General features: G+C 50.8%; 1 protein-coding gene across 1 annotated transcript in view; it reads right to left on the bottom strand.

The window, feature by feature from the left end:
* P2RY8 (P2Y receptor family member 8) overlaps window positions 1-22,767 on the bottom strand; it is a 48,799-nt gene extending 26,032 nt beyond the window's left edge. The window contains exon 1 of the mRNA XM_014795514.2: window positions 22,541-22,767. The gene's annotated coding sequence lies outside the window, so the exon portion shown is untranslated. The remainder of the gene's footprint in view (window positions 1-22,540) is intronic.
* Window positions 22,768-23,614: the final 847 nt, after the last annotated feature.

Here is a 23,614-nt window from a genome sequence, read left to right as displayed (position 1 = left end):
CTATAGATAACAATACCGTATTGTGCACTAAAAGATTTGTTCGGAAGGTCGACCTTATATCAAGCGTTCTTACCACCAAGATAAAATAAAATAAAACAAACTAGACCAGACTAGAAAAGAATAAAATAAAATAGACTAGACTAGACGAGAATGAAATGAAATAAAATAAAGGAAAATAAAACTATTTACCCTTGGGGGAAAAAAGGGAATTTCTACATCAATTCAGCATAAACTTTCGGTTTCACTGTGCACAGCTGGAGAACCGGACGCTGCTCACAGGCACAGATGTGGGTCTTTTCTGGCCAAAGCCTGCCCTAGAGACAGGAGATGATCCTGGGTTTTCCCTATGGAATCGCAGGGTCCCTATAAGGGCAAGAGGGAGGAAGGAGGGACAGAACCTTAAGACTGGTTTTAAGTTTAGGGGCAGCTCAGAGTGTCCAGATCAAAGCAGGCTCAGAGTGAGCCGTGGTGCCATCAGCAGAAGGCGCTCGGTGGTCTGGGGGCCGTCCTCCCCCCTCGCCCTTCCCCGTCCCCCTCACAAGCTCACTCTCTCCCGGTGTGACGGCGAGGACCTCCTCGGCCATGTGTCCGAGCCCTGGCCACCCCGCGCCCAGACGCCGCCTGGCTCCACACTGGGCAGGTCAGTTCGTCCCGGAGGTCAGCATGGCTCTCAGCTGCCGCCACCCACTGGCCAGGTTTTCGGGGAATCAGGGGCTTCCCGGGTGTAGGGACTTTTGGTGGTAAACCGGGGGAGTCCCCGGCAGCAGCAAGGACGAGCTGGTGACCCCTCTGGGTGTCAGCCGCCCCGGGAGACCCGCGAGCGAGACACACCCCCGCCAGGAGGGAAGTGATCCTCGTCCACAGCCCGGTGGTATTCCAGGCTGCCGTCCCGTCCGGCGTGGGGAGGCGAATCTCGGTTCTGTGCTGCGAGAGCTGGGGATTTTTAACCGTGACCTTTTAACTGGCTACGAGGCTGTGCTCGGACCCCACGTGACAGTGCGACACCGTCCTGTAAGTCTCCCGGGGCTGGCCGGAGAGTCCTGGGCCCTTCCCTGGGGGATGGCAGCAGGGTGGGCCCCGGGGGCCCCCATCTTCTCAGACAGCTTGTCTGGGGATGGACCGCGATTCCTATGTCCCGCCAGCAAACGGCGGAAATGCCAGACCTGTGGGGGGAGCTCTGCCCACCCAGAAGCTTCTGTAACTTTTCATTTTCCTGTTTGGACGTAAATCCATTTCGAGGCTTGTTATGGATGAAACTACATCGTGAGTGTAAATTGCAAAGACAAGGGACTTATCTATCCCGATTCTGAATGTCTCTCCCCGCTCCTTCCCCCTCTCATAACATGGAGTTTGGACCGGTGACAATGGGCCGGGGACGGGCCCCACGGGGGGCTGGTTCCTCTTTCTAGTCGCTCTCAGGGGACCTTGCCTGCTTCCTCCGCACGTGCCCTGCTGTTGGGCTCTCTGCCTGCTGCCATGCCCACCCTTCGGCCCCAAGCTGGGTGTCCCCGCTGTGGGAAAGCCCGCTCCCCAGCTGGCCCTCCAGGAAGGAGGCCACGCTCATGGCGTCCACCCAGAAAACCCTGAGTGGGGTCTCCAAAAGGATGTGTCCGCATTCTGACCCCTGGAACCTGCAGATGGAACCTTATATGGAAATAGGGTCTTTGCAGATGTGATTAAGTGAAGGATGGAGATGAGGGCGTCCTGGATGAGGGTGGCCCCTAAATCCAATGACAGTGTCCTCATCAGAGACAGAAGAGGAGACACAGACACAGAGGAGAAGCCACGTGGAGACGGAAGCAGAGATGGGAGGGAGGCGGCCACCAGCCCAGGGACGCCTGGAGCCCCAGAAGCTGGAAGAGGCAGGAAGGACCCTCCCCTGGAGCCTCCGGAGGGAGCACAGCCCTGCGACCCCTTCATCTCAGACGTCTGGTATCCAGGACTGAGGAGGATGAATTCCTGTGGTTTAAGCCCCCCCTGTTTGGGGTAATTTGTGACAGCAGCCGCAGGGAACTAGCACAAATGGCTTTCTTTGTGCACCTGTAAAAGGATTTCAACGTTCACAGTGAATATTTTAAGTTTTAAAAGATGCAAACAATTTCTGACACACCGTGAACATTGCTGTTTAAAAATACAGCTGCCAGGTGACCATTTTGAAGGTATCCAGTGGATTCTGACTCTATGGGTTTTATATACTCCATCATCCATTTAAATGACCCAGGAAGGAACTCTTTTTGAAGATTGGGGCATTTTACATTCTTCCTTTCTCTCCTGCAACTTGCATTTCATTTTCACAGACTCTCATCATGGTATCACATGGACTCAGGTTTGAAAGTCTTTTGTCTTCCCATCCAAGTCATGGCGACAAAAATAGACATATGCGCTCAATTTAAATGTTTCACTTCCTGTACCGCCAGGCCCTGTGTGCTGAAAGTTTCTTCTGGTTAAATGGTCAGTGCGATCAAAATAGATCAAAGCAACTTAAAGATATTATGCACTTTGATGCACAATTATGGAACATAAAAGTGAAAAATATCTTGGATACGACTTCCCGAGTGAGTACGTTATGGTCAAGATTTTCCTTTGCATTTGAAGAAAGGGAACAGCACGTTCCTGCAGCTAGCAGGTTATTTTCGCTTTCGTTATTAGGTGTTGAATCTATTGCACATTTTACAGCATCCCCCAGGATGAGGATTCAATGCACCTGGAGAAAATGCTCCACAATTTGTTCCAGTACGTGGATGCTAACTTACAGATTAACACACAGCAGATTTGAAGGAAATTGTGCGCAAGTTCCACTTGTGAGATTCATCCGTGCATCTTGAAAGTAGCAGGAATCGGTCCCACCATGTCGAAAAGGATCAGCATCTCTTTGAGCACGTTGAGGGTGGAGGAAGGGAGGATGATAAACTGAAAAACTTGGCTATGGCGGCCACTCCACTGAATTCGGAGCCCCCCCTGCATGGGGGCCGAGCACTCGCTTTCTGAGTCGGCCCCCTGACCATCAACACAGGTGCCTCCAAGTGGAGGATGCGGGACCCTATGGGTTTGGATTCAATGTTAAGAAGGTGGGCATCCCCTTCGTTTGGGTCTGCTGGACAGACATCCATAGTAGTATTTACTCTGGGAGAGAGCGTGCTTTCCAGAATTCTGGAATTTTCTAGGACTTGCATTTCAACTGCAGAGGATCTGAATGTTGATTGGCAAACAGCTTATTTTTGTTGTCATGAGTTGCATGGGGTGATGAGTGAGACTTTCAAACATAGGTCTCTTCGACACTAGGATCCTCTTGAACTGTGGAGCAGCTGAACGTTGGTTGTTCTCAAACCAAGCGTGCGAGGGGACCCCAGTTTGAAGATCCCTGCTGGCCTCAACCTTCGTGCAGGGAGAGAGAAGGGATAATCCAGAACTCAAGAGGAGGGGGCGGTGTGCAAAAAAAATTTTCAGTGAAATTGCTTTGATTCGAATGTGATCACAAAAGCATGTTGAAATGTTAAACAACCTCATGAGGGATCATGAACTTTGTGCATTTTTCAGACGGGGATCTGGGTCACAGGAGGTGCAATAACTCAGCTCAGACCCTGGGGACCTCGTGCGTAGCTGGACAGCCCAAGACTGTCACGCATCCTGCCGAATTTCATCTTGCAGTTGGGGTGAGAATGACCACTTTGAAGGAATAGCTTTACCACTTACTTACAAGCTTAATGACTTAACGTCATTATTATACTAAGCACAAGGAGAACACTAGAATAAACAAAATTAATCTTTGGGCTTGGATCTCAGAAAGGTTTCAAGCATTGTTTGTTATTTTTTCTTTGTGGTTTTAACAGGTGTAGACGGGAGGCAGACGTTTCAGAATTACGCTGCGTTTGCGGCAAGCGTACCTTATTTTTGGAGGGTGTTACACGAAGCGGGGTTGTAAGCTTACCCGTCAAGAGATTAGCTGTGAGCTGCTTTGCAAATTCTCACTCTGAAGAGTGAGAAGCATTTAACAGCCAGCGTTTAACAAATGCATGTTATTTAACCCTCGCCATGACCCCATGATGTAGATACCGTTCTTGTCGATTTTCTTCTAGTACACACTCCTTCCACCGACCTCTACATTTGTCTTCATCATGTCCATCCTTCTACTTTCTTTGGGTTTGATCTAGAAAGAATCTCGAGATGGAATCTTGCACCTTGGAGTTGTGACTTTTCCTCTTTTCCAGTGAATACATTCAAGGCTACGAATTCACCTATGTTGGCTGCTTTGGTCTCATCCCATGTTTTGATCCATCCTGCCTTCATTATCGTGTGCAGGAGTTTCCTGCAGCTGCTGTAACAAAGTGTGACATATTGAAGACAACAGAAATGTATTCTCTCATACTTCTGGAGGCCAGTTTCACCGGCTCAAAGTCCAAGTGTGGTCAGGGTTGGTTCCTCCTGGAGGTTTCCATGTCTTTTCCAGACTCTAGAGGCTGCCTGCATTCCTGGGCTTGTAGTCCCTTCCTCCACCTTCAAAGCCAGCACAGTAGCATCGTCTCTCCTCTTTAATTCTCTCTATTCTGTAACATCATCAAATATTTTTGTTCCTCTGCCCTCACCTCTCCATCTCTGACTCTGACCCTCCCGCATTCCTCTTATAAGGACACTTGTGATGACATTAAGGCAACCTAGATAATCCAGGATCATCTCCTACCTGGAGACCCTTAATTTAATCAAATCTGCAAAGTCCCCTTTACCATGTCAGGTCACACATTCACAGGTTCCAAGGATTAGGATCTGGGCATGTTTGGGGGCATTATTCTGCCTACACCATCATTCATTAAAAGTCTTTTTCTATGTTTTCATCATGATTCCTTCTTTGGCCCATGGGTTATTTGGAAATGTCTGGACGTTGGAGAATCTCTAGTCATCTTTTAGTTACTGGTTTCCAGCTTAATTCCACTGGGATCAGAGAACGTACTCTGAATGCGTTCAGTCCTTTGAAATGGGTGAGGTGGCTGCAGATCTAGCAGATGTTCCGTTGGTGATGGGGTAGAGATTATCATTATGTCCACAGGGCCCAGAGCCTAGATGAGGAAATCTTGAGGGGCCTGAGGTGGAGGTCTGTCTACACACTCTCCTCGTGGCCTCCGACACACGGGGTACCTAGTTTAATGGTTGATTGGAGAGACAACTGTGCAGAGCAATGTGTGTCCACGTGTTCTGGAGGAGGTTCCAGCTGGAAGTGGCCGTGCATGTGAAAAGTCCCTCCTGAGGGCCATCTCCAGACCACATTTAATTACAGAGGCCAGCGAAGGGTGCTTGCGGACAAACAGTGCCCCCACCTGGCAATGGTGTTGGTGTCTACTGTGTGGCCACCATTTCCAAGATACAGCAGGTTAGGATGAGAAGCAGAGAAGAACACCACAGTGATGGGAGTTTTAGTGCTGTGTAGAAACTTGTCCTGTCTGTATGGGTTTCCCTGGGCTGCTGTAACAAAGGACCACAGACTGGGGTCTTAAACATCAGGCTTTTATGGTCTCACAGTCCTGGAGGCTGGAATCCGACATCCAAGTGTCACAGGGCTGGTTCCCCCTGAGGCCTCTCTCCTTGGTGTGTAGACACTGTCTTCTCCCCAGGTCCTCACATGGTCGTCCCTCTGTGCGTGTCTGTGTCCTCATCTCCTCTTCTCATAAGGACCCCAGTCCTATTGGATCAGGACCCACCCTAATGACCTCATTTTACCTTCGTCACCTCTTTAAAGACCCATCTCCACATACAGCCCCATTCTGAGGTCCTGGGGTCAGGGCTTCAACATAGGAATTTTATGGGGCCATAATTCAGCCCATAACACAGTCCCATATCTAAATTAGCAGTCTTCTGGCATTCACACCTCTATGTGGTCTCTCAGTAACTAGAGATCTCGTTATTCTGTTGGTTTCCTACTTAACGAATTACATAAAACTTCCCCATGAGGGCCTCGCCGTTGACCTGGGCCTCAGGCTGTTAACCATTGGAGACGTGTCTTCTGTAGACACGAAATCTCAACCCCAACCACCCCCAACCAACGAGCGGGACCTCTCGGAGGAGAAGGGCTGGGTTTCCTGGGTGACGTGGAGGCCAGAGGGCTGATGGTTGTGAAACTGATAAGATCACGGGAAGGAGATGTTTATCTTTCCGTGAAGAGAGCACCCAGGATGCCGCAACCGGCCTTCTCTATTATCTTGGGATCTTAATGATCGCGCATCCTACCCGCTTGATGGATTTTGTAACGTTCGTCAAGGTGGGGTCGGCTCGTTGAGCAACCCTGTCCTGACACATCTAATGAGTCTCCAAGGACACAGATAAAGATGTCGCTTTGGCTTCTGAGCACGAAGTGCAGACTATTATCACTCAACTTAAGACACACGCAAACAGGGTGTTTGCAAATGAAGGGGTTCATTCTTCTTGATTTCTACTGCTGGGTATGATTTCTCAAGCATTGCGTTTTTTCATTGTTTCCATCCTAAACTTTGTAACAGGAGAGTGTGTTTATGGATATTAAACAAAGCAACTTTGTTTCCTTCTTAAAATGTGTTCCCTGTACATGTATCAAATCATTGTGTTGTACATTGTAGACGCGTATGGTGTTATATGTCAATTATATCTCAAAACTGGGGGAGAAAAAGAAATGAAAAGATATGTGCACACAAAGATGTGTGCAGGAAAACGAAACACAGCTAACCTCGTTCCCTCATGTCCCATCCCCATTAAGATGAGCCTGGAGGTGTGCTGTGCAGAAAGCAAGAAGATGCTCACTCCTTAGTGAGAAAGAGGCCCATTGGATGGACGTGGGGGTGCCGCCTGCCCCAGGTCCCCGAGGACCCTTGAGAGAGCCCCTCTCCGTTGCCGTCATGCTGACCAGAAGAAGCTCGGCCACGTCTCCCTGGCTCAGTGACTCATGAGGGTTAGAGAGGAGAGCCCTCGGCGTTTCCACTTCCTGGGCACTTGTGGTCCCCTGGGGCGTGGCAGCCCCTGCGAATGCCCACAGCCACAGAAGAGGACTCGGGGGGCAGCTGAATGGAGAGCTGGGGGCATGGCCTGGGGAGTGAGGGTCCAGCCACAGAAACCCAGGTGGACATTTGATTAGGGGGACCAATGGAGGACACAGCAGAGACTCAGAGGGTTGGTTGGACTCTGGGAGTTGGGCAAGGCAAGCGAGAGGCAGGGTCAGCCCTGAGCACAGCCCAGGGACCAGGCATGGGCCAGGTGGATTGCCACCAAACTGTGATGGTGAATTTTAATTGTCAACTTGGCTGGGCCACGGTATCCAGATACGTGGTCAGACACCAGTCTGGACATTGCTGTGAAGGTTGTTTTTAGATGAGATTAACATTTAAATCAGTGGGCTTTGAGGAAAGCAGATGACCCTCCATAATGTGGGTGGGCGTCGTCCAATCAGTGGAAGGCCTTTAGAGAAAACGTATTGATCTCCCCCAAGGAAGAGGGAATTCTGTCTCCAGACGGCCTTTGGACTCGAGCCACAACATCAGCTCTTCCCTGGGTCTCCAGCTGCCTGGTCTACCTTGCAAAACTGGGACTTGACAACCCCCGGGATCACATGAGATAATTCCTTAAGTAAATCTCTATATCTATCTGTCTATCTATCTGTCCATCCATCTATCTATCTATTATATTTATCTATCTTTATTGATAGATATATACATCCACATCTATACCTATATCTTTAACTATATCTATATCTATAACTATATCTATGTCTATATATCCATATCCATATCTATACCTATATCTATAACTATATCTATATCTATACCTATACCTATATCTATATCTATATCTATGTCTATATCTATATCTATAACTATATCTATATCTAAACCTATACCTATATCTATATCTATATCTATGTCTATATCTATATCTATATCTATATCTATATCTATATCTATATCTATATCTATATCTGTATCTATATCTATATTTATCTGTTTTTGGTTCTTGATTTAGTCAGCATTCTCCAGAGAAACAGAATCAATAGGAGATAAATAAATGTAAGATAAGGAACTGGCTCCTATGATCATGCAGGCTCAGAAGTCCCGTTATCTGCCGTCAGCAACCTGGAGACCTGGGAGAGCTGATGTAAGTTCCAGTCTGAGGGCCAGAGAAGACCAACATCCCAGCTTGAAGACAGTTGGGCAGGCAGAGCGAATTCTCCCTTACCCCATCTTTAGTTCTACCCCTGCCTTCAACTGATTAGATGGGGCCCACCCACATTGGGGAGCGCAATCTGCTTTACCCAGTCTGCCGACTCAAATGCTAATCTCATCCAAGAACACCCTCACGGAAACATCCAGAATAATGTTTAACCAGATATATGGGCACCTCGTGGCCCAGCTAAGCTGACACATAAAATTAGCCACCACAGTCTGTTTCTTTGGAGGACTCTGACTGAGACACATGCCCTTGGACAAGCAAGACCCTCAGTGACGTTCCTAATTGTCCCCTGGGTGGAGGGCAAGTGCGTTTCTCCCTCTGAGTTCTGAGACCCCTGTATTCCAAAGGCACCACCCATCGCACGTTGGCACTGACACATTATCCTCCCACGGGCCCCTGGAACTTCAATGACGAGACTCTCAATCAGTGGCAGAATCAGGTCATGTCTGAGCACGCGGCAGCTATCAGGGGGTGGAACGTGGGTGGGGGCGGTGGAACACGGATGCAGGATGGGGTGACATTAAGATGCAAATTTGCTGGAAGCTGCAAAGACTGGGGGGTGCCAGGAGCAGGGCGAAGTTGGAGAGACCAGGTCTCTCAGCGTTCAAATCAGAGGCCACTCCAGGACCCTTGTGCCACCACCAACAGGCTGCTGGAGACCCCTCATCATGTGCAAACCCCCACCCACCTCTGAGCAGAGCCAGAAGGTCCAGAAAGAGGAGACAAGGGGGCAGGTATCATAGATGGGGGTGCTAGGCATGTTTTAGAGGCCACAGTAGATCATCTTGACTCACCAGATGGGACTCTGACTCCTGAGTTTTGGAGAAAATAAACCCCACAGCTCATCCACCAAGTGGTCATGTGAGAAAATTAGGGGGCCTGCCAAGCCTTTATACCAGAAAACCACCACTGAACGAAAAATCAATGTTTCTTAATTTGCAAGGTCCCGGAACGGCACTGTATCCATTGTATGGATTGCTAAACTGAGGCTCGAGGGAGCTGAGGGCATCCCGTCCAGAGCCGGGAGAAGGCCCCCAACCGCCCGGCTGACTCCCCTCTTGTTGTCGGCAGTGCTGAAGTTCAATGTCATGTCATTTCACGGGTCGACACCTCGTGTATCTCTGTAGCTTGATATTTACCAGAGCCCGTCTATTAGCACAGCATCCCTGTGATGAAGGGGAGAAAGTATGATTTCTCTTGTTTAACAGAAGAGGAAATTGAGGTTAAGTCATTAGGTCACGACGTGGCCGTGGTCAGACACACAGCTGATAGTGTTTGAAGATTTGCATGGAAGGAGCAAACCCACGTCGGGCCCCGCCCACCACACACCCACCTCACGGCGACCTTGGACAGGGCCCGGCCCACGTCGGGATCCTGGAGGTGGCCCCGTGGACCTCACCGCCCTCCTCCTCGGCCTCACAGGGGACCGGAGAGTGTGCCTGATTCGTTCTCATCACAGAGCCCCACACAGACACCCTGCGGGTTTTGGGGAAGAACCGAGGGCTGGTCTCGGAGGTAAGACATCGGGTTCGGTACAACCTACGCTGATTTTCTGGTTAATGTTATGGGGTGCTTGCTGAGACTACAAGAAGCCCCAGCATCCCTCAAAGGTGTGCGTGGTCAGCTGGTGAGATGTGGCTGATATTGCTGTTTAACCAGGGTGAGTGTGGCCAAGGGCTTTCGACTGGGGGTGATTGGGCCCCCCATAAGACACTTGGCAAAGTCTGAAGTGGTTTCTGGTTGTCGCCACGACTGGGACGGGGAGATCCTACTGGTATCTGGAGGGTGGAGACCAGGGATGCTGCTCCACACTCTACAGTGCAGGGGACACCCCACCACAGAGAGTGGTCCAGCCCCGAATGCCCATAGTGCCAAGACTGAGACAGCCGGCCTCAACATGAGAGACTCTTTGTTTCTTTCATCATGTATCAATTTGTCTCTCTATGTATCAATCATCCATCCATCCGTTGATACATTACCTATCCACCCACCCATCCATCCATCCATTACGTATCTACCCATCCAGCATCTATCAATATGTCCATCCATCCATCCATTATCTGTCTATCCACCTATCGCTTATCAATCTATCTGTCCATCCATTCATTCACCCATCCATCTGCGTATCTATTTATCCATCAACTATCTATCCATCAATTTATCATTTGTCTATCATCATCTATCCATCCATCATCTATCATCTATATGTCTATCTTCTATCTATCTATGTATCCATTCATTCAGCCATCTATCTCTTCATCCCTCTATCTATCATCTATCATTATCTGTTACCCATCTATCATCTGTCTATCTATCTATCTATCTATCCATCTATCTATCATCTATCTGTTATTATCTGTTACCCATCTATCATCTGTCTATCTATCTATCTATCTATCTATCTATCTATCTATCTATCTATCTATCCATCCATCCATCTAATCTGTCTATACCTATCTAATCTATCTATTTACCTATCTATCATTATCTGTTATCCATCTATCATCTCTCTATCTATCTCTCTATCTATCTCTCTCTCTATCTATCTATCCATCTATCTAATCTGTTTATACCTATCTAATCTATCTATCTACCTATCTATCATTATCTGTTATCCATCTATCATCTATCTATCTATCTATCTATCTATCTATCTATCTATCTATCCATCTATCTATTATCTATCACAGTGGTTCCTAAGTGGGGATGACTCAGCCGCCTAGGACGACACTTGGCATGTCTGGGAGCATTTTTGTTGTCACCACTGGGAGGAGGGTTCTCCTGGCATCCGTAGGGTGGAGACCAGGGTGTTGCTCCACATCCTGTAATGCAAAGGATGCCCCACACCAGACCATCATCGGGCCCCAAATGTCCACAGTGCTGAGGACAAGAAATCCCACCTAGGTCACAATCCACTGGATTCGATACAACATACTCTGACTTTCCGTAACAACGCCCCAGCGTCCATCCCTGCACATCACGGGTGGTGAGCTGATGAGATGGAGTCCATGTTGCCCTCTAACCAGGTGGGCATCCACGAGCTGTGGGTAGATAGATCCCCTGAGTGTGGTCACTAGACTGTGGGCGGGCCATCTCGAGAGAGAGGGCAGGGGTAGCCTGGGTCCCATCTTTCTTATGGCCTGGGAGGGTATAGGGTCCTCACGATCAGTCTGCTGTCCCTGCAATTAGGGCCAAGTGTAGGGAGAGAGCTATCTTGTGTCCATTCCCCTTGGCTGTTACCCTTGCAGACCATTTCTGTGATGACGGTGGCCTGGGGCATTAATGTGGGGCTCCCTCCACGTCCCCACCATCCCGAGCATTCCCAACAAGAAACATAAGGAGCGTTGTCTGGGATGAAAGGGAGAAGGGACAGCAGGACCTGGTGCAACCTCAGAGAGATACAGAGACCCCGACACATGGGGGAAACTGAGGCAGAGAGTGACGAAGTGAGTCTCTGAAGGTCACCTGTGTATATGGGAGCCAGTATCCCTCCCGGCCCCTCCCCCAGGCCCATCACAACAGAGAAATGAGCAAAAACAAGAAGTACGTGGAGGTTGCCTGGTGGTCACACGGCTTGAAGGTGTCGTGTCCAGGGTAACCTAGTGTACGAGTGTCCTGTGATGTCGTAACAGATGACCCCACACTGCAGGGCTTAACCCCCAGGAATTCCTCCTCCCCCAGTCCTGGAGCCCAGACGTCTGAGATGAAGGGGTCACAGGGCCGCGCTCCCTCCCGAGGCTCCAGGGGAGGGTCCTTCCTGCCTCTTCCAGCTTCTGGGGCTCCAGGCGTCCCTGGGCTGGTGGCCGCCTCCCTCCATCTCAGCCTCTGTCTCCACGTGGCTTCTCCTCTGTGTCTGTGTCTCCTCTTCTGTCTCTGATGAGGACACTGTCATTGGATTTAGGGCCACCCTCCTCCAGGATGACCTCCTCTCCATCCTTCACTTAATCACATCTGCAAAGACCCTGTTTCAAAACAAGGTCCCGTTCCTGGGTACTAGGGCTTTAGGACGTGGACATATCTTTTGGGGGGCCACTACTCAACCTCCTACAGCAGGGTTGTCACCCTGCTGGGTGTACAACGTGTTCCCATTTTCCAGGACTGTCTTCATTTTAGCTCCAAAAGTCCTGCCTCCCAAGAGCGCCCTGCTTCCCGGGCAAATGGGGATGGCTTCTCACCCCACACCCAACAGCTGGACAGGAAGTACCATTCTCTTTAACCCACAGGTCAAGTCAGGCCATCAGCGGCCGCTGTTTGTGGACACCTGATCTCTTCACCCCCTCCCCCAGCAGTGACCACAGAGGTCACAGCAAACCAGGAAGCAGGCTCTCTTCAGACACAGAATCTGCCGGAATCTTGATCTTAGACTCCAAACTCTAGAACTATGGAAATAAATGTCTGCTTTTTAAGCTGCCCCATCTATAGTATTTTGTCATATCAGCCCAGGCTGACTAGGACATCCCCCCACTGTCTCATTACCCCTCCTACTGGCCACCACTGATCCCCTTTCTGTCTGTGGATTTGCCTGTTCTGGACCTCTTATATAAATGGAACCACACACTATGTGGCCTTTTGTGTCTGGTTCTCTCACCAAGCATCATGTGTTCAAGGTTCATCCATGTTGTAGCCTGTGTCAGAGCTTCACTCCTTTTCATGGCTGAGTAATATTCCACTGTATGGATGGACCAGTTTTGGTTTATCTGTTTATCGGTTGATGGGCATTTGGGGTCTTTCCACCTTTTGGCTGATGTGAATCATGCTGTCATGAATGTGGGTGTACAAGTATCTATTTGAGTCCCTGTTTTGAACTCTCTTGGGTATATGCCTAAGAGTGGATTTGCCAGGTCATACGGTCACTCTCTGTTTGTATGGGGACCTGTCCTGGGCCTTGCCATCCAGGGGTGTTACATGGTGGGCTGTATCCCAGTGTAGCATGGGCTTCCCAGAGGAAGTGGTCACAGAGCCAGGGGACAGGACGGAGACCCTGGGTGCTAGGTGAGTGGTGAGGAGGTGGGGAAGGGTACTTGGGCGCACCTGGTAGACAGGTGAGAATACTGGTGTCAGGCTGGGGCCGGGTTGTGCCTGGTGGGTATGAACCTGGACATTCAGGGTGGCAGGGACCTCCAAGGACAAGCCCTGAGTGTGCCATGCAGGTGTCACCCCTCACACGGAAGAGGACACCGGGCAGGGACGCAGGAACCACTCAGTCCCTGCTGCACCCCAGAGCCCTACGGGAAGCCCTCAGCACGTAGCCTGGGTCCACGTTCCGTCCCCCGGAGCCTGAGGACCAAGTATAAGGCACTAGGGAAGTTGTCAGAGGCTCTTAGCAAAATGGAAACAACTTTCAGTGGGAAAAGAGGATCTGGGGCTAATCAGTGTGTGGGGCTCGGGCACAGACCACACCCTCCAAGTGGGGTTATTCTGCCCGGGCACACACGGCCCATGAATGTTCTCAGGAAAAAGTGCACTCAGCCATCACTGTGACCCAAGTGAGCTCCTCGAATGGGGGATAGTGAAAATGAAATCTTTGGCATGTGTCCCCAGTAATCTGTCGGGCCCCCAATAATCTCTCTAGCCCCCCAATAATCTGCCTGGCCCCGAAAGCTTCTTTGGTCTCCGAATAATATATCTGGCCCTCAATATTCTCTCTGATCCTCCGAATTTTCTCTGGTACCCCAATAATTTTTCTGGTCACCCTAAAATCTCTCTGGTCCCCCAAAGTCTCTGTGGTCCCCAATAATTTTATGGACCCCAATAATCTGTTTCCCGAAATTATCTCTGATACCCCAATAAACTTTCTTGTTTATTGAACTTCTGGTCCCCCAAAGTCTCTCTGGTCCCCGAAACTCTCCCTGGTCCCCCATAATTTCTCTGGTCCCCCAATAGACTCTTCATTTCCCCAAGTTTTCTGATACTCCAAAAATCTTTCTGGTCCTCCAAAAGCCTGTCTTGTGCCCAAAATGCTCTCTGGTCCCCCAAACTCTCTCTGGTCTCCCACAACTTCTCCAGTACCCCAATAAACTTTCTGGTCCCCAAAGCTCTCTCTGATCCCCCATAATTCCTCTGGTCCCCCAATAGTCTCTTCATTGCCCCAAATTTTCTCTGATACTCCAATAATATTTATCGTAGTCCAAAACCCTGTCTGGTCCTCAAAATTCTCACTGGTCCCCAAAACTCTCTGTGGTCCCCCAAACTCTCTCTGGTCCCCCATAATTTCTCTGGTACCCCAATAATCTCTTTGCTCTCCAAACTTCTCTCTGGTACCCCAATAATCTCTTTGTTCTCCAAATTTTTCTCTGGTACCCCAATCATCTCCTGATCCCCAGTAGGCTCTCTGACCCCCAATAATCTCTCCGGCCCCCATTGTCTCTCCCTTGTGGTCCATTTTCGTCAGCAGCCACGTGCACAGAGCCTGATGTTTTATCACAGAGCAGCTAGCACAAAACCGGGTTGTGAGGAGGCTCATCCTGGAGCCACAGCCAGGGGGATGCTGTGCCACGCACTGCCCACAGCCCCACGTGCAGAAACCTGGCCCGTCCATCATTTGCATGATTGTTTAGAAACGGCCATGGCAGTGTTTATTTAGAAGGGAGTTGTGCTTGGTGAAGGAAATCGGCCAGCCGGGGTTCAGGGACAGCTACCTTGCGGTGGGGATCTCGGAACGCCCCTTCACTGGCTTCCTGCAAGGGTGACTCAGAACCTCTAGGACCCAGCTCGGCTAGCAGCACGTCCTGCAGAGACTGTTTATAGCCGGGATGAGGAAGTAAGACACGGGGCCTCGGACAGTTATGTTTTTCCTCCCTTATTTTAAAATTGAGATAGAATGCACCGTCTTAAAGTGAATGATTCACTGTCATTCTGTGCATGCACCATGTTACGCGACCATGTCTAGTTCTAGAATGTTTCCATCACCCCCACACAGATGGGTACTTAGCTTTAAATACAGTCATCAGATTGCTCAGAATCCCTATGTATGGAGCAATAATAATAAATGATAATAGCAGTAATAAAAGCAGGGAGCATAGACCACTGACCGGCCGGGTGACCTTGGAAACATGACATTGTCTCTCTGTGCCTCAGTTTCCCCATGTGTAAAGTGATGTTGGTAACTTTCTCAGAGGCATGTCATCAGGGTTTTATGAGTTTATCTGAGTTAAGCACCTAGAACTGGGAATCCCATATAATTTGGGATAAACCCCCAATAAGAGTGACATTTGTCAAGTACTTATTATCCATTAGCACTGAACAAATGCATCTTATTCAACCGTAAAGGTGACCGCATGAGATGGATACTATTCTTGCGGATTTTTCTCTAGAGCACATTTGTTTTCTGTTTCACTGGTCTCTGACCTTCAGCATTTCCATCCTTCTACTTTCTTTGGATTTGATCTCGGAAGAGAAACTCTTTCTAGGTTTTGAGCTGGAACCTTGGGCCATAGACTTACAACTGTTCTCCTTTTCCAATGAATGCCGTCAAGGCTACGAATTTGCCTGTGTTGGCTGCTTCGGTTTTATGCCACACACTGCGACTTGTCGTATCTTCATGATAATGATAATTTTTGTTAGTTTCCTGTAGTTGCTGTAACAAAGAGTCACAAATGAGTTCTGGTTCGAGCCTCTGGTGATCTCCTACTGGCTGGTTGATGCCTCCATGGAGGTCTGGGCTGGGAAAGGAAGACCCCAGGGTTTGGCCAGATGCTTTCCAGGCTCTGCTCCCCAGCTAGCGTTGGCTTTAGTGCCATGTGGAGCCACGTGAGAGCCTGAGGCAAGGGATACATGAGCATCCTATGGATCCGCTTTTATATATTTTAACAGTTCGGTTCCCCCACAATATTATAGTAGAAGTAGATTTTGAATATATTATTGATGCATTTGCTCTCATGAAAGCCAGAAAAGTCAACTTATTGTAAACTCTAGTTTGGATACCAATAAACTATTTAAACTTAACACAATACTGTGAGCTTCAGTACACCTACTTTTCAATGTTTCTGTCTTCTCTCAACTGTTCAATAGTCTGGCAAAAATTTACCATTAAAGAAACTCATAAGGAGATGTATATATGGAAGCACAATTTTTCCTTTTGCCTCACTCTCCAATAGGTCTCTGTGTGACGCTGTTCTTTTTTTTGAAATTTTAATGTTTGGTTCATCATGTGATTTCTGCGTTAATTTGCATTTGTGAAAGCATTGCATTAAATGGTATTTATTGGCTTATCTGTTCTGGACGTTTAATATAAATGGAATAATTGCACACCATGTGACATTTGGTGTCTGGCTTCTGTCAGTGAGCATTATGTTTTTAAGGTTCATCCACATTGTAGTGTGTGTCAGAGCTTCCTTCCTTTCCGAGCTGAAAACAATTGCAGGTTGGTGATTCACAGGGGCTGTGGGGAGGGTAATAGGGAGTGACTGCTGATGGGTACAGGGTTTCCCTCGGAGGTGATGAAGTGTCTTGGAACTGGATAGAGGTGGTGGTTGCCCACCATGGTGAATGGGCTCAATGCCATTGGATTGTGTTTATAATAGTGTATTTATGTGATGTGAATTTCTCCTCGATACATTAAAAAAGGTGAAGACAACAGTATTTACTTTGATGACTGAGGTCTGTGGTGTTTGAGGGCCTCATGTGCTTGACCCTATTCTCAGCCCTGCTCCATTTCCTCATCAGCACCAGGGTGGCGATGCAGAGTTGGGTCTTGCAATGTTCCTGTGAGGGTCCCATGATCTCCCTGGAGAGCATCCAGGGAGCCCCTTGGGCACACAGTAGGCTTGCACACGAGCTAGTTGTCTTCCCCCATTCCTTCTGCACAGTGGGGACACAGGTGGGCCCTGTGCAGATGCTCAAGAAGGCGTGAGCTTTGGGGGCAGCTCCACTCTCCAGCAGCCCTTCAGGGGAGATCTGTGACCTAGTAAGGGAATTTGGGTGAGCGGTAGTGGGGGGCATCTGAGCGGGGGCCCCAGGTCTCCACCCATCCACACCCTCTCTCCTCCTCTAATCAGGATGAGGACTGCAGGGTTTTGTTTGAGGAGTGTTGTGACTCCCAAAAAGATATGTTGAAGTCCTAATGCCTGGTAGCTGTGAAGGTGGCCTTATTTGGAAATAGGGTCTTTGAAGATGCAGTTAAGATGTAAATTCAGATGAGTCGGGGTGGGCCCTAATCCAATATGATTGACATCCTTATAAGAAGAGGAGAAGATACACAGAGAGACACAGACAGAGAGGAGAAGCCACGTGGAGACGGAGGCAGAGACGGGAGGGAGGCGGCCACCAGCCCAGGGACGCCTGGATCCCCAGAAGCTGGAAGAGGCAGGAAGGACCCTCCCCTGGAGCCTCCAGAGGGAGTGCAGCCCTGCAACACCTTCATCTCAGACGCCTGGTCCCCAGGACTGGAGGAGGATGAATTCCTGTGGTTTTAAGCCACCCAGTTTGTGGTAATTTGTTATGACAGCTTAGAAAAGTAATTCAGGGGAATTAACTGGGGACAAGCCTCCTCTCTTGTTACATCCATCTATTCCTTCATCATCCGCCCACCCACCCATCCATCCATCCATCCACCCACCCACTCATCCATCTATCCATCCACCTCACATCCATTCATCCATCCATCCATGCACCCACACACCCATCCATCTCTCCATCCCCCTCACATCCCCTCATCCACCCATCCTTGCACCCACACACCCATCCCCCCACCCATCCATCCACTCATCCATCCATCCATCTGTCCATCCATCCATCCATCTACCCACCCACGCATCCATGTATCCATCCATCCACCCACACATCCATCCACCCATCCACCCACCCATCCATTCACTCATCCATTTATCCATCCATTCATCCATCCTTCCTTCCTTCCATCCATCCATCCACCCATCCATCCATCTATCCACCCACCCATCCACCTCCCCATCCACCCACCCACCCATCAATTCACTTCATCCATTTATCCATCCATTCACCCATCCTTCCTTCCATCCATCCATCCATCCATCCATCCATCCATCCATCCATCCAACAAATGGTTACTGAGCCCAAGATAATTTCTCCTAGTCTCTCATATACAAGGTTGCAGCATACGCAGACACCCTGCCCATTCATTCCCTGTGGCCATGACTGAGGGTTTATCTCCCACTCTATCCCATGTGCCTGCTGGTCTCTCCCTGTCCTGAGTGCAGGGGTGGCCTTGCCCTGTTCTGCCCCCAGCACACGTGCATGTCAGATAAACACCTGGAGACCCACACCTCCCCCCGCAGGGCACTCAGAGGAGCCTTCACATGCTGGCGGATGGGCCACGTCAGCAGCAGTGAGTGACCCAGCAGGGGGGGAGCCACGTCTCCTAATCCACACACTTCCTCCATTGTCTTTGTACCACGGGATATTACAAAAGAGTCTTCCTATTGTTCCCATTTTGTTAGTAAAGATGCCGCTTGTTGGAGCCAGTGTTTGGTTCTCAGGCAGATAATCGTGTACCAAAAGGATGACAAGCACACACCGTGGCATGACATGCCCCTCATGTAGGGATGGGGGGAGTAAATCCTGGCCCATTTCCCCCCAAGATGTGGCCTGCAAGAGGCATATCTGCTTATTCTATACACGTTAGCTCTGTGCCCTCTAACTGTGCCTTTTACATTTTAGTTATTTATTATAGAAACAAGACCATGCAGCAAAAGTTTGGGAAATGGGAAGACGTGGCCCAGAATGTCCTGACCCAACCCAGTTCTCTCTCTGAGACCCCGGGGATGAGACATGGTCCTGCTTCTGCTCCAAGCCCCATGGCTGCTTTGTTCCTTGCTCCTTCTTGCCCTCTCCCCCAGTGGTTGCGAATTGGGGGTGATTCTGTCCCAAAGAGGACACTTGGTGATGTCTGTAGACAGTTTTGGGTGTCACAACTGGAGGATGTGCTCCTGGCAACTGGGGGGTGGAGACGAGGGATGCTGCTCCACACCCCACAGTACACAGGACGGCCCCACCACAGAGAATGGTCCAGCCCTGAATGTCCATGATGCTGAGGTTGAGAAACTCTGATCTAGCATAAAAGACTCTGTGTCTATCAATCAATCAATCATCTATCTATCTATCTATCATCTATCTATCTATCTATCTATCTAATCTATCATCTATTTATCTATCTATCCATCTGTCTATCATCTCTCTCTCACACTCTCTTCCTCTCTCTCTCTCTATCATCTCTCTATTTCTCTATCATCTATCACAGGGGTTCATGACCAGGGGTAACTTTGTCTCTCCCCCTAGGGGACACTAGACAATATTTGGGGAGATTTTTGGTTGTCTCAACTTCAGGGGAGAGGTTATTGCTGGCATCTGGTGAGGGGAGATGACAGAATTAACCCAGGTAATTACACTAACCCACTAGTGTCACATCAGAGAGGGCGTGCCCCAGCCCTGAGTATCTCACACTCAATTCTTCTCCAAGAACCTCACTGTCCCTCTCCTCCCATACTCCCTCTCTCCATCAGGGGTTCCATGCTTGCGCCACCCCCATAAACAACACCCAGGTCGCCCCATGACTGCTCAAAGCCCGGGATCCCCACTCTCAGCCCACCACCCACTCATAAGCGTCCCTGGGGGTCCGGCCAGAACAGCCTCTGCACAAAGTCACCATCTTCAACAAACACAGCCCAGCCTGGCCGGCCGCCCTGCCTCGGTCCACGTCACCCCACCTCACAGTCTCTGAGAGTCACCCTGGACCCCTCCCCTCGCGTCCAGCCCCCCTCGTCGGTCAGCAAACCACAGATTCCAGCTCTAGGGCGTTTTCTGCTCTGGCCGCCAGCCACTTGGATCACACCTCACACAGATGTCTTTCCAAAACATAGTCCCAGCATTACCAGCAGTGCCAGAAGCTTCCATGGCTTTTCCGGGCCAGCTGCTGAAGTCTCACCCCCCTCCTGGGGCTACCCTGGGCCCTGTGGACACCAGCGCTCCCTCCACCCAGAACACACACCCCAGCCTGCCCCTGCTCCCGTTCACGGTGTCCCTTTTGCTGCAGCTCTACACCCACATGGCCCTGGCAAGCACCACCACTTCCAGGAAGCCCTCTTGGATTTCTTCCTGCTTTGAACGCTCAGGGCCTGGATCCTGAGTCTGCACAATTTTATTTTGTCTTCCTGTTCCCCAGAAACACTCAGCACCGAGCCCAGCACGTGGTGAGTTGTCCAATGCTTGAAACAAGGGGATGACAGGACAGCGGTCAGGCACTGGGTTAAGCAAGAGGGCCCTGGAGGCCGAAAGTGTGGTTCCGGATTCCTGCTCTGCCCCTCAGTGGCTCTGTGTGTTTGGATGAGTTCCTTCACCTCTTCCAGCCTCAGTTTCCCCATCTGGAACGTGGGGATGAGGATGGTGTGGTTAGGACTGAGTGGGATGGTCCGAAAGCAGGGCGTGTGTTGGTGTATACAATCGGTGCGTGAAAAGTGTTGGCTCAGAGAGCCCCTCCACCCAACACTGTTGCTCTAGAACCTTGAGCTGCTTTCGTAGAGTGACCATATATTGCTGGGGAGAGTGAGTTTCTGGCCTGAAGGATGGCACCGAGGGCAGTCTGCCCTCTTGGCCCTGGCCGTATTCCCCACAGCAAGACAACTGGCACAAAAGTGGTGGAGGCAGCCCCCTGAGGTCCTGGCATGGCTGCAACCACCCGAGATCCAAGCACGGACATGGTCCCCTGAGGTCCCAGCACAGACGTGGCCCCCCTGAAGTCTTGGCACGGACACGCACAGATGGGGCCATCCAAGGTCTCAGGACGGACGTGGCCCCCCGAGGTCCCAGCATGGACATCCCTCCTAAGGTCCCAGCAGGGACACAGCCGCCAAGGTTCGAGCACAGTTCAGAAGCACACACAGTCACCAAACCCGTTGCTTTCTCTTATAGGAAGGCAGACCTCAGGTCCATCCACCCATCTGTCCAGCTGGTGAGGCTGTGGACACACAGCTGCAGAACACTCACTGGGGGGAGCCCATCCTGCATGGCTCTCTGCTCATTCACAGTGTCACCATTCCCCACGGCATTGCACTGGCCATAGGGAGGGGCTGGGAGGATCTGGGGCAGCCATGGGTCATCTCCCGGGGGCCCTGGACAAATGTCCTCACTCAGGGAATCACAGCAAGGTGCCAAGTGAGCATCGGGGTCCCCAGATCATGCCCATCCAACTGCTGCCTCCAGGGACAGAAAGCGAGATGTGAAAGGAAAGACTCTACCCAACATGGCTCTGCCAGCCGGATGGCCACACCCCAGGAGGAGGCACACAGACGGGCTGGGCGCCAAGGACGGAGGGCTCACCTGCCCAGTCAGGAGCATCTGCAGGGGGGCGGGTGTGGGTGTTTACCCACTGTCACCGGCCACCCTGTCACTAAGCCATTGTTTCCTCCCCTGGTCCCTAAGACGAAGACACAGACTCAGGTGTGGTTGGGTGGGGCCCCGGCTGAGCCTCCCTCTGTCAGCGAGGCTAAGCAGCGATATTTCAGAAGACAGCAGAAACAACAACAGCACAGTCTGGAGGGTCCGCCCGTCCTCCCGACTCTTCCCACTGCCTGGGTCCCCTTTGTCTTCTCGGAGGGGGGTGGCCAGGATTCGGGGGGCAGCATCCCGGGACACACCCCCTCCCTCCACCAACACTGGCAATGCCCAAATAAAAACTCCATTCTCACAACACAGAAACATCTTAAGGACAAATATACGCCCGTGTTCCCCCCGCATGCACAATTCAGGTGGGAAGGGCACCTTCTTCACCACGTTTTTAAGATCGGCTTGCTTCTGCCGAGTGCCCCCGCCACACAGCACTGCTTCTGACCGCACACATTGAACATGAAAGGACAGAAAAAACCTCGCTTCAGTTTGGAAACAGAACAGGCGCTCTGTAGTTCCTCTTCCCCAGCGTGACCCACAACCACTGCCGACGACCTTGTTTGTACGGCCAGCCGGGAATTCCCAAACTAGCCCTGCGGCTGGCACGTGGGTCCCTGTTTTGGGGCAGCTTTGAAAGTGCACAGAGAACCGGGTTTCTAAGCGAACCGGTGCCAACGAGGTCGGCTGTGTTCCTGCAGGTCGCCGAGCGGACCCCTTCAGGGCATGGGCCCCCGTGCACCTGCCATGGGGTGGGGGGCTGCCCCGCACACAAATAAGTTTTCCCATCTGGATGAGTTTTGGAAGGAGAGGGTCTTGTTGGCCCAGAAATCTGAGCGTTTCCCTGCTGGATGGCTCTGCAAAGTCTTTCTGGGGTTTTTTCTCGGTGTGTCTGCACCAGCGAGAGGGAGACGCATGCAATCCCCCTTTTGCACCCCAGGACCCTACCCTGACCCTCCCTTACTGCTGACGATGCACAAAAATAACGAAAAAGCAGACTACTTACCTGGAGCTGGCTGCAGCTGCAGCCAGGAGACCAGCGTCTGCAGACGAAGGGATCAGAAGGTGGCGAGCAGCAGGGTGCCCCCTCTCAGGAAGCCACCGTCATTGTGCAAGCCCGCATCCCGGCCACTGTGCCTCAGGACAAGCCGGTGTCAGCAAACGGTCCCGTCCCAGCGGCCGATCCACATCTCCGGCACGCTGCCAAGGGGGCATGGCCAGACCGGCCGCCGTCTCCAAATGCAAATACTTCAAGGTCCACCTCCCAGCCGGCAGCCACGGTTGGAGGGAGGGTAGGTACAGAGCAAACCCGTTTTGAAATTTCCTGTGTAAAACCGTCTGTTGGCGCTCGTCATTGATGGCCAAGCCCACTGGGCCCCGCCTCCTGTCGGCGCTCACTCGGTGCTCCCCGGAGGGTGACAGCCCCGAGCCTCCGGCCTCAGCACGACCTCCACAAGGCCTTGGGGAGTGCCTTCCACCCCCACAAGGATTTTCTGTGCGGAGAGATCCCTGAGAGCTAGGCAGGAGGAAGGACCGTTTTCCTAATGTTGGGTCAGGGTGCGCCGAAGTTGCATTCCCAGACAGAACAGATCCCTGTTGTTTTTTTTTTTTTTAATTAAAAAAAAAAGCTAACAGAACATATTTCCTTTGACATCCTAAAGCTGTGCGCCTGACGACCTCTTCTGGTATGCAGCCGGAAGGTAACAGGAAGGGGTGACCCACGCCCCGGGAACCACCCTGAGGGAGAGGGGGCTCCGGGCTCTCCTGCTCCATGTCCACACCCCCTGGTGCCGAGTCAGGCTCGACGGCAGACGGGGAGCAGTATGGATCGCGTTGCACAGGTGCACAAGTAAATAAAATGAATTCAGAAAAACATGTGCTGTAGGAGAGGAGGGCGGAAGCCACGGAGGGGATTTACCTGAGAACCGAGCTGGACGCTCTGGCAGGCTCCGTCACGCAGAAGAACAGTCGATTCTCATGATCCGCGGTGGTTGCGTTCTGTAAGGTTGCCGGGATGGTGAATTAGTGAATACTGGATCACTCTTTCAGGAGAAGTCCAAGGTTGTTTATCTGTCTACAT

The sequence above is a fragment of the Ceratotherium simum genome, chromosome X, assembly GCF_057802395.1.
Source record: "Ceratotherium simum simum isolate JZ-2026a chromosome X, ASM5780239v1, whole genome shotgun sequence".
NCBI classification, from domain to species: Eukaryota; Metazoa; Chordata; class Mammalia; order Perissodactyla; family Rhinocerotidae; genus Ceratotherium; species Ceratotherium simum.
This window is presented reverse-complemented; position numbering and strand designations above follow the sequence as displayed.